This window comes from Delphinus delphis, chromosome 2 (assembly GCF_949987515.2).
Source record: "Delphinus delphis chromosome 2, mDelDel1.2, whole genome shotgun sequence".
Classification (NCBI taxonomy): Eukaryota; Metazoa; Chordata; class Mammalia; order Artiodactyla; family Delphinidae; genus Delphinus; species Delphinus delphis.
This window is the reverse complement of record NC_082684.1, coordinates 3590100-3599977: the sequence shown is the minus strand read 5'-3', so window position 1 is coordinate 3599977 and position 9878 is coordinate 3590100. Positions and strand designations below refer to the sequence as shown.

At 45.6% G+C, this 9878-nt stretch overlaps 1 non-coding gene across 1 annotated transcript; it reads left to right on the top strand.

Annotated features, from left to right (window-relative positions):
• Window positions 1-7732: 7732 nt before the first annotated feature.
• On the top strand, window positions 7733-7805 carry TRNAW-CCA (transfer RNA tryptophan (anticodon CCA)). The gene has a single exon. It is a non-coding gene; the product is annotated as a tRNA-Trp (tRNA).
• Window positions 7806-9878: the final 2073 nt, after the last annotated feature.

The window sequence follows — 9878 nt, the reverse complement described above, 5'->3', positions numbered from 1 at the left end:
AAGAGACACACAGAGAAAGTAGAACGGTGGCTCCAGGGGCTGGTGGGAGGGGGAAATGGGGAGTTGTTACTGAATGGGTACCGAGTTTCAGTCATGCAAGATAAAAAAGTTGTAGAGATCTGTAGTACAACAATGTGCACACAGTTAACGATACTATACACTTAAAAATTTATTAAGAGGGTAGATCTCACATTATGTGATTTTTACGACAACAAAATAAGAGAGACACACACATGCAGACATAGAAGAGGCGCCTGTGTGAACACAGGGGCAGAGACTGGAGGGACGCGGCCACAAGCCAAGGGACGCCTGGAGCCACGGGGGGTGGGGGTGGGGGGTGGGAGGAGGGGTCCTGCCCTGGCGGCCTCGGAGGGCGCGTGGCCCCGCCCACACCTTGATTTCAGGCTTCTGCCTCCAGAACTGGAGAGAATAAATTTCTGTGGTATTAAGCCACCAAACTTGTGACAAAGTGTTGCAGCAGCCCCAGAAATTTAACATAGAATGTAACGGATATCTTTTTTAATCTAAGGAAAACATTCATTTTTTTCACTAAAGGAAAAAGCCTTTCTAAGCATAACGAGGTAGGAAGTCACTCGGAAGAGGCTGATTTATTTGACTACGTAAAATTAAAAAGTCTAGCACCTCAAGAAACACCCGAAAAATGGTTAACTAAATTATGAAAAAGCCATACAAAGGACTATTATATGGCAGATAAAGAGGGGTAAGGCAGCTCTTCAGCTTCTGACAGGGAACATCCTTTCAAGATATAGTATTAAATGAAAAAGACAAACGAAAGAACGGTGTGTAAACCGTGTTAACATTGCTTTCAAAACAGTTTACACACTGTGTCAGGCAGTATGACGGCGCCCAACAATGTCCATGTTCTAATCCCTGGAGCCTGTGAATGTCAGGCTGCACAGCAAGAGAGAGTTAATGGCTAAGCCTGCTGAGGAGCCGGCCTTAAAACAAGGGTATGATCTTGGATTTACTGGGTGGGCGCAATGCGTCAGCCACAGGGAGCTCATCAGTGGCAGAAGGAGGCAGAGGAAACAGAATCAGAGACAGATGGGAAGACATGACGCTTTGCAGATGGAGGACAGACGGGAAGATGTGACGCTTTGCAGACAGAGGAGAGGCTACAAGTCAAGGAGCACAGGTGGCCTCTGGAAGCTGGACAAGACCAGGAAACAGATTCTCCCCTGGAGCCCCCAGAAGGGACGCCACCTGCCAGCAACTTGATCTCAGTCCAGGGAGAGTCGTTTAAGTTGTGTGGTTCTAAGCTGCTGAGTTTGTGACAATTTGTTATAGCAGCAATAAAAAACTTATACACACAACACTCACACATTTCTGCTAACCTATACACAGAAGGAACACAAGGAAGTGCCACAGTGGTTACCTTGCGGGGGAGGGTCTAGATGGGTGGGAGGGCAGGAACGGAAGAGAGACTCACTTTTCACTATATATAAATCTGTGCTTCTTTTTGTTTTACACTTTGTATATGGATTAATTTTTTATTTTTTTAATTTTTATTTTATTTTATTTTATTTTTTTTGCGGTACGCGGGTCTCTCACTGTTGTGGCCTCTCCCATTGCAGAGCACAGGCTCCGGACGCGCAGGCTCAGCGGCCATGGCTCACGGGCCCAGCCGCTCCGCGGCATGTGGGATCTTCCCGGACCGGGGCACGAACCCACGTCCCCTGCATCGGCAGGCGGACTCTCAACCACTGCGTCACCAGGGAAGCCCATGTATTAATTTTTTAAAGTAATTAAAAACAATTTTTAAAGGGTGATTTTCTTTGTGATTCCTTTAAGGAAAATGGCATTTGAGATTAAAAGCTAAGTATATTTATTTTTATATAATATCGTCGTAAAGAAAGTGGCAATTTATGAAATATAAAATAATTGACAAGAAAATTAAAAACAACAAAAACATAAGACACCACTTCACACCCACTAGAATGGCTAGACTCAAAAAGATAGATAATAACAAGTATTGCTGAGGATATGGATAAGTGAGAACTCTCATACATTGCTGGTGGAAATGCAAAATGGTGCAGCCACTGTGGAAAACAGTTTAGCAGCTCAAGATATTAAATGGAGTCCCACATGACTCAGAATTCCACTCCTAGGTATATACTCAAGAAAAATGAAAACATATGTCCAAACAATAACCTGTACACATATGTTCACGGAAGCATTATTCATAATAGCCAAAGGTGGAAACAACACAAATGTGCATCAGCTAATGAACGGATAAACAAAATATGGTCTATCCATACAACGGACTGTTATTCAGCCACAGACCCATGGATGAACCCTGAAAACGTTACGCTAAGTAAAAGAAGCCAAGCGCAAAAGGCCATTTACATGAAATGTGCAGAATAGGCAAATCCCCGACACGGAAGTAGATTAGTGGTTGCCTAGGGTGGGTGGGGTCTGGGGGAAACGGGGAATCAATGCTAATTTCTTTTGGGGATGATGAAAGTGTTTTAACAGACGATGATGATGGTTGCACCACTCAGTAAAAATACCTAAAATCACTGCATTGTATACTTTAACTGGGTGAACTTTAGAGTATGTAAATTGTATCTCAATAAAGCTGTTAAAACAAACAAATCCGTGGTGCCTGAGTCAGAGCAGCGGTTACCCTGGGGATTTCCAGGACACGGGTAACGCTCTGTTCCTTGATCTTGGAGCAGGTTACACAAGCAGGTTCACTTTCTGAAAATTCACCAACCTGTACTTGTAATTCGTGCAGTTTTCTGGATGTATGTTATACTCCAATATTTAAAAATCGGAAGAAAAAAAGCAAGCCAAAGTTAGGAATAAGCAGGAAGTATGAGGAACAGAAAAGATATACAATAAAGAATATATTCAAGGAAAGGCCCAAAGAAAAACAGATTCAGATCATATTAGTGTCGGAATAACCACATCCACAAATTCCCACTGCTGAGACCCAACAAGGAGGTGCTTTCACCACGGTTCTGGTTCCCAGGAGGGCCAGGCCTTCCTGCTCTAGAGTGTTCCTGTTCTCAAGCTCACCCTTAACTGACTGTTATAATTATAATACGCTTCCATATTGGGAACTGTAGTCTGACTTACTGGTCTTCACAACTGAAGCAGACTAAAACAACCTCTTGAATGAGAACAAAGTTTAGGGGCCACGTATATTCTTCAACAGACCCCCCCCAACAGGGAGACTGGTTATCCTCTGCCATGGTTAGCTTCAGAGAGCCTCTTCTGGTTCCCTGCAACAGGTCTCCATCCTATTTCCCAGGTGGCTCCTTTGTCCTAAGTGAAAACCCTCTGCGAAGGACTGCCAGCCCCAGCACTAACATTTCTTAGTCCTGGCAACTAACAAGAGTTGGAGATAAACTACATTGCACCAAGACAAAGAAACACATAAAAATAACAGCAGAAACAAAGAATGCTTGGGGCAATGGAGTATGATTTTAGTACTAAGACCATTCCATTCATAACTAAGGAAATCTGTACACTACAAGCCACAGCCCTCAGCAAACACTGCGATGGAAGCCAAGCCTCGTGATGGAAGCCAAGCCTGTGCTTTGTGTGAGAAGAGGGTGGGCCATCACGCCCGGAGGGGCCTCCCTGCACGTCATCAGCAGGAAAACCACCTGAGGGTGCTGAATCTCTAGACTAGCATTTTCTGAATTGAGTTCCTCAAAACACTAGTACCCCCCAAACACTAATGGGTATTCCACAAAAGGGGGTTCTATGAGCAAATAAATCTAGGAAATGCAGGGCTAAATAAAGAGAAACACGTTTGACTACAGACCTCAGTACTTCTCTCTGAAAAGGCAGTGTGTCTCCAGGGCACCAAGCAGCACACAGGAGGGGTGTGCTGTGTGCAAGCAGACATGTCTCCCAAGAATACCAGTTAATACCCCAGCGCCGCTCTATGCCCGCAAACTGAAGACCTTTAAACTAAGCTAGCAGAATCCCTCTTAACCACGTCTTCCCTGAATAAAAAATTAACTGGTCTAGTTCCCAGCAAGGCAGGATTCAGAGCTATTCTGCCAGTTTTACAGTCCTCCCCGCTCGCCCTCTAAGAGAAGTTGGCTAGAGCAAGGCAGGGCTCAGCCCTGGTGGAGTCTTCAGGACTGAAGTGTCAGATCCCTGCTGATAAAACTCAGAAGCTGTAACTTGCTTGACAACCACAGCTTAAACTGAATCCCAGAGCCTCTCTAAAACAGGTAACCTGCGCAGTAAGTCCTGGAAACAAGACATGTAAGATTCTTGGGTGAATCTCCCGAAAAGCTTCTTCAAAACAAACTGAACAAAATACAGGCTCTGTGGTTTACCACTAATCTGTCCAGTTTGGAACTTTATAAAACAACTTTGACCAATTTCTCAAGGAGCCTCCAAACTTGAAATTCTGTGGGAAAATTCAACCAGCTGGACCCTTTTACTGAGTCATACATCCTCCTGCCCTTGAGAAGACCCACCCTGAGCTGCCTAACCCCACTCTCACTCGTCAAGCAATAGCCAGGGAATAGCTACTGCTTGTTAAAACAACACCAACCCTTTCCCTTCTCTTGGATGGACTAGACTAGAATGCCCAGAAATTTCCCTGAAAGGAGACACAGTCTATTACTGTGCAGAAAAGAGCTCACATGGCAGGCCTAAGACCGCTCTCCGTCTGCTTGCAAGGTTGGCCCTTGGGCAGGGTTTCCACTAGCCCCTGCACAATAAGAGCGACTCACTCCGACTCACACCGTCGGAGCGAGCAATGGGGTTTACGCTGAATCTGCTTTCCTCCTGGGAGCTGGGATTTGCTATGTTCTGGGCAGAGGGTGCCTACGTTATCAGCGTCCAATAAAAATCCTGGGCACTGGGGCTCTAATGAGCTTCCCTTATAGAAAATATTTCACACGTGTTGTCAGTTTGCTGTTGGAAGAACTAAGCGCGTCCGTCCTGTGTGACTCTGCTGGGAGAGGACTCTTGGCAGCTTGCGATGCGCTTCCTCCAGACTTTGCCCCATGTCCCTTTCTCTGCGCATCTCGCTCTGTACCCTCTCACTGGAGTACGTCGCAGCCATGAGTATGAGCATATCCTGAGTCCTGTGAGTCCTCCGAGCAAATCATGGAACCAACGGGTCATCTTGGGACCCGCTCCCCCCCCAACGCAATTTATGCTGTACTTCAGCCTAAATGAATTAAACATCCCTGGTGGTATGACTACATCACTGTGGGTGTCAATAAAGATTTATTAGCATCAGCTATGCACTGTGCCATGCACTCACACTGAGGACTTAGAGTGTGTCCCCAGGCCCCCAGAGAGGCAGCGGAGGGGCTTCCCTGGTGGCGTAGTGGTTGAGAATCCGCCTGCCAATGCAGGGGACACGGGTTCGAGCCCTGGTCTGGGAAGATCCCATATGCCGCGGAGCAACTGGGCCCGTGAGCCACAACTACTGAGCCTGCGCGTCTGGAGCCCGTGCTCCACAGCAAGAGAAGCCACCGCAGTGAGAAGCCTGCGCACCGCAACGAAAGAGTAGCCCCCGCTCGCCGCAACTAGAGAAAAGCCCGCGCGCAGCAACGAAGACCCAACACAGCCAAAAATAAGTAAATAAATAAATAAATATTTTTTAAAAAAAGAGAGAGGCAGGGGAGAGAGCCACGCTCCTGTTTAGATAATATTAAAGGCCAAATTAATGAGTACACGGTGTCCAAAATTGAGTACCTGGTGCTGTAGATTCTAAACCCCCAGGACCAACCCGGTAGGTAGGCGTTAGAGCAGATGTTTTTCCACCTTCTGTACGTACCCTGTCCTCTGTCACAGACCTGCTCGTGGTCCGCTTTGCACCTTCTCTCCATAGGGCCATAAGCCTCTTAAAGGCAAAGCCTACTATCTATTCTCTTTCGTGCCCTGTACATACTCAACAAATGAATCAAAGAGGAAATGTCAGGTCACATGCCCCATAATCTAATATTCCTATAATACCCCGTACATATACTGCAGGGGGAACTTTGCTGATAACTGAATCACAAAATTATTACTATTGACTAATTGGCAACCAACACTTTTTTATTCATCTGTCTTTAAATATTGGGTATTTCTGATCACAGTGAGAGAGAACTCTTGTTCCTTAGGTTACCTCCTTTCCCAGGTCAGACCAGCCACATAAATGCAACAGTGAGATTAGAAGGGTAAGAAGAATAAAATGACTGGAAGGATGCTATTTAAATTAACTTCATAGTCCTGCAATCAAACTGTCTTTTATAAATTTATTTATTTATTTTTGGCTGCGTTGGATCTTCGTTGCTGCGCGCGGGCTTTTCTCTAGTTGCGGCGAGCGCGGGCTACTCTTTCGTTGCGGTGCGCAGGCTTCTCACTGCGGTGGCTTCTCTTGCTGTGGAGCACGGGCTCTAGGTGCACGGGCTTCAGTAGTTGTGGCTCATGGGCTCTAGAGCGCAGGCTCAGTAGTTGTGGTGCATGGGCTTAGTTGTTACGCGGCATGTGGGATCTTCCTGGACCAGGGCTCGAACCCGTGTCCCCTGCATTGGCAGGCGGATTCTTAACCACTGCGCCACGAGGGAAGTCTCCAAACTGTCTTTAGGATATGTTTTCATTAATATTAGTATGGCTCCATGGATATTTATTTTATCCTTCGGGATAATCTAATACTACTTTATCTTGTTGCTTCAAATTGTTCCAGCTTTGGCCTTAGGGAGCTCTTTCAGTTGGCTCCTTTGTCCCTTTGACATGCTCCCATCAATAAGGGGTTTGTTTCTTTTTCAGTACTTTCTCACTTTCTAGCACTACAAAATCTTATGCATTTCCTGCTTCCGTCCTAGGATAAGCCGCTTCACCAAGGAGCCCTGGCTCCTTCTATCGGAAAAAGATATTTATTAAACACCAAGATCTGAACACTAGGTACCAGGCACCATTTTTCACTTAATCATCTCAAAAATCCCATGCAGTAGGTATCCCATTAATCCATCTTACAAATGAGGAACTAAGGCACTGAGAGGTTAGGTAGCCTGCCCAAGGTCACCTCAATAAGCAGTAGGCTTTAAACACAGGGAGTCTGACCCCAGAAGCATTTCCCAACCACGCTGCCACTGCTGTCTTCCCTGAGCAGAACACTGCCCAGGAGACACAGATAAAGTCACACAAATGTACTTGTAAGAGCAGTGACCACGGTAACAGATCCTTTCCAAAGTAACTGGCTCAGCTGACAAGGTCCATGACAAAAGCAGAATCTGGGAACCCCAACTGCCAATGGCATAGGGACACATTCTTCGGTGTGAGGAGCAGAGAAAGCACAGCTCCAGCTGGGAGTGGAATAATGATCTCTGGAGTCAGGAGTAGGGAAAGGGGGCTGACTGCAAAGGAGCACAAGACAACTTCTGGGGGTGACAGAAAGGTTCTATATCTTGTTTTTGTTTTTCTGGGTTTTTTTTTTGGCCACACCATGCAGCTTGCTAGATCTCAGGTTCCTGATCAGGATTTGAACCCGGGCCCTCGGCAGTGAAAGCACAGAGCCCTAACCACTGGACCGCCAGGGAATTCCCAAAGGTTCTATATCTTGACTGTGGAGACACTACTGTCTATATTTGCCAAATTTCATCAAACTATACTCTTAAAATAGGTGAATTTTATTGGGTGCAAATTATACCTCAATAAAGCTGATTAATCTGGAGATTTCATATTTAAAAATTCAAGTTAGATCCTTATTCCACAATACACTTAAAAATTGGTAAATGAGAATTCCCTGGTGGTCCAGTGGTTAAGACTCCACGCTCCCAATGCAGGGGGCCCAGGTTCGATCCCTGGTCAGGGATGCTGCCTGCCGCAACTAAAAGATCCCGCATGCCGCAACTAAGACTCGGAGCAGCCAAATAAATAAACTAAATAAATATTTAAAATAATAATAATAATAAATGCTGGGGAGGGTGTGGAGAAAAAGGAACCCTCCAACACTGCTGGTGGGAATGTAAGTTGGTGCAGCCACCATGGAGAACAGTTTGGAGGTTCCTCCAAGAACTAAAAATAGAGTTACCATGTGATCCAGCAATCCCACTCCCATGCATATATCTGGGGAAAACGTTAACTCGAAAATATACATGCACTCCTATGTTCATAGCAGCACTATTCACAATAGCCAAGACATGGAAACAACCTAAATGTCCATCGACAGATGAATGGATAAAGAAGACGTGGTACCTATAAATAATGGAATACTACTCAGCCATAAAAAAAGAACAAAATAATGCCATTTGCAGCAAATGGATGGACCTAGAGATTATCATACTAAGTGAAGTAAGTCAGAAAGGGAAATACAAATACCATATGATTTCACTTATATGTGGAATCTAAAATATGACACAATGAAATTATCTATAAAAAAAAAAGGCTCGGGCTTCCCTGGTGGCGCAGTGGTTGAGAATCTGCCTGCTAATGCAGGGGACGCGGGTTCAAGCCCTGGTCTGGGAGGATCCCACGTGCTGCAGAGCAACTGGGCCCGTGAGGCACAACTACTGAGCTGGCGCGTCTGGAGCCTATGCTCCGCAACAAGAAAGGCCGCGATAGTGAGAGGCCCGCCCACCGCAATGAAGAGTGGCCCCCACTTGCCACAACTAGAGAAAGCCCTCGCACAGAAACGAAGACCCAACACAGCCAAAAAAAATAAATAAGTAAATTAATAAATTCCTACCCCCAACATCTTAAAAAAAAAAAAAAACCTGCAGCTACTCTAACAAATTCTCCATACTCTCTAAAAAAAAAGGCTCACAGACATAGGAAACAGATTTGTGGTTACCAAGGGGAGGGGGTGGGGGAGAGATGGATGGGGAATTTGGGATTAGCAAGGTCCTACTGTATAGCACAGGGAACTATATTCAATATCCTGTGATAAACCATAATGGTAAAGAATATGAAAAAGAATATACATGTGGGCTTCCCTGGTGGCGCAGCGGTTGAGAGTCCGCCTGCCGATGCAGGGGACACGGGTTCGTGCCCCGGTCCGGGAAGATCCCACATGCCGCGGAGCGGCTGGGCCCGTGAGCCATGGCCGCTGAGCCTGCGCGTCCGGAGCCTGTGCTCCGCAATGGGAGAGGCCGCAACAGTGAGAGGCCTGCGCACCCCCCCAACCAAAAAAAAAAAAGAATATACATGTATAACTGAATCACTTTGCTGTACAGTAAAAATTAACACAACATTGTAAATCAACTATACTTCAATAAAATAAATTTTTTTAATGATGCTTTCAAATAACATTTAACAATATAAGAAATTGTTCATCCATAATTTAATACTAAGTGAAAAAAGGACGGCGGTGATCATACGAATACATATACATGCAGACTTGCTTTAAAAAAAAAAGTCAACTCTGCACTTTATTTATTTATTTAGGCCAAGCCCCACAGCTTGCAGGATCTTAGTCACCGACCAGGGATTGAACCCGGGCCACAGCAGTGAAAGTGCCGAGTCCTGACCACTGGACCACCAGGGAATTCCCAACTCTGCATTTTAAAGTGGTTTAAGTACAAACTCCACGTGTGTGCCAGCATTCCAAGCTGGCTCCAGACCCTCATGGCCAGCCAGCAATAAATGGAACCCATGCCCTGGAGAGAGCCGCGGGGGGGGGATAAAGAATTACTTGTTTCCTCCATGGCTCTTCCAATAGACAAAGGGTCTGGGCGTAACAAGGATGAAAGGCAGGGGAGAGAAAAAGAGAAACACCCCTATGAGAAAACACTTACTTAGGAAAAGTATCTTCCTATTCTCTCCAACAGGATGTCGCATATTTTCACAGGCCTTTACTGTTAGATAAGAAACGTTAAGATGAACACAAAGCACAGCACAAAGCTGTGAAGGATACAGAGCTATGCTAGCAAAAGAAACGCTGCCCCACA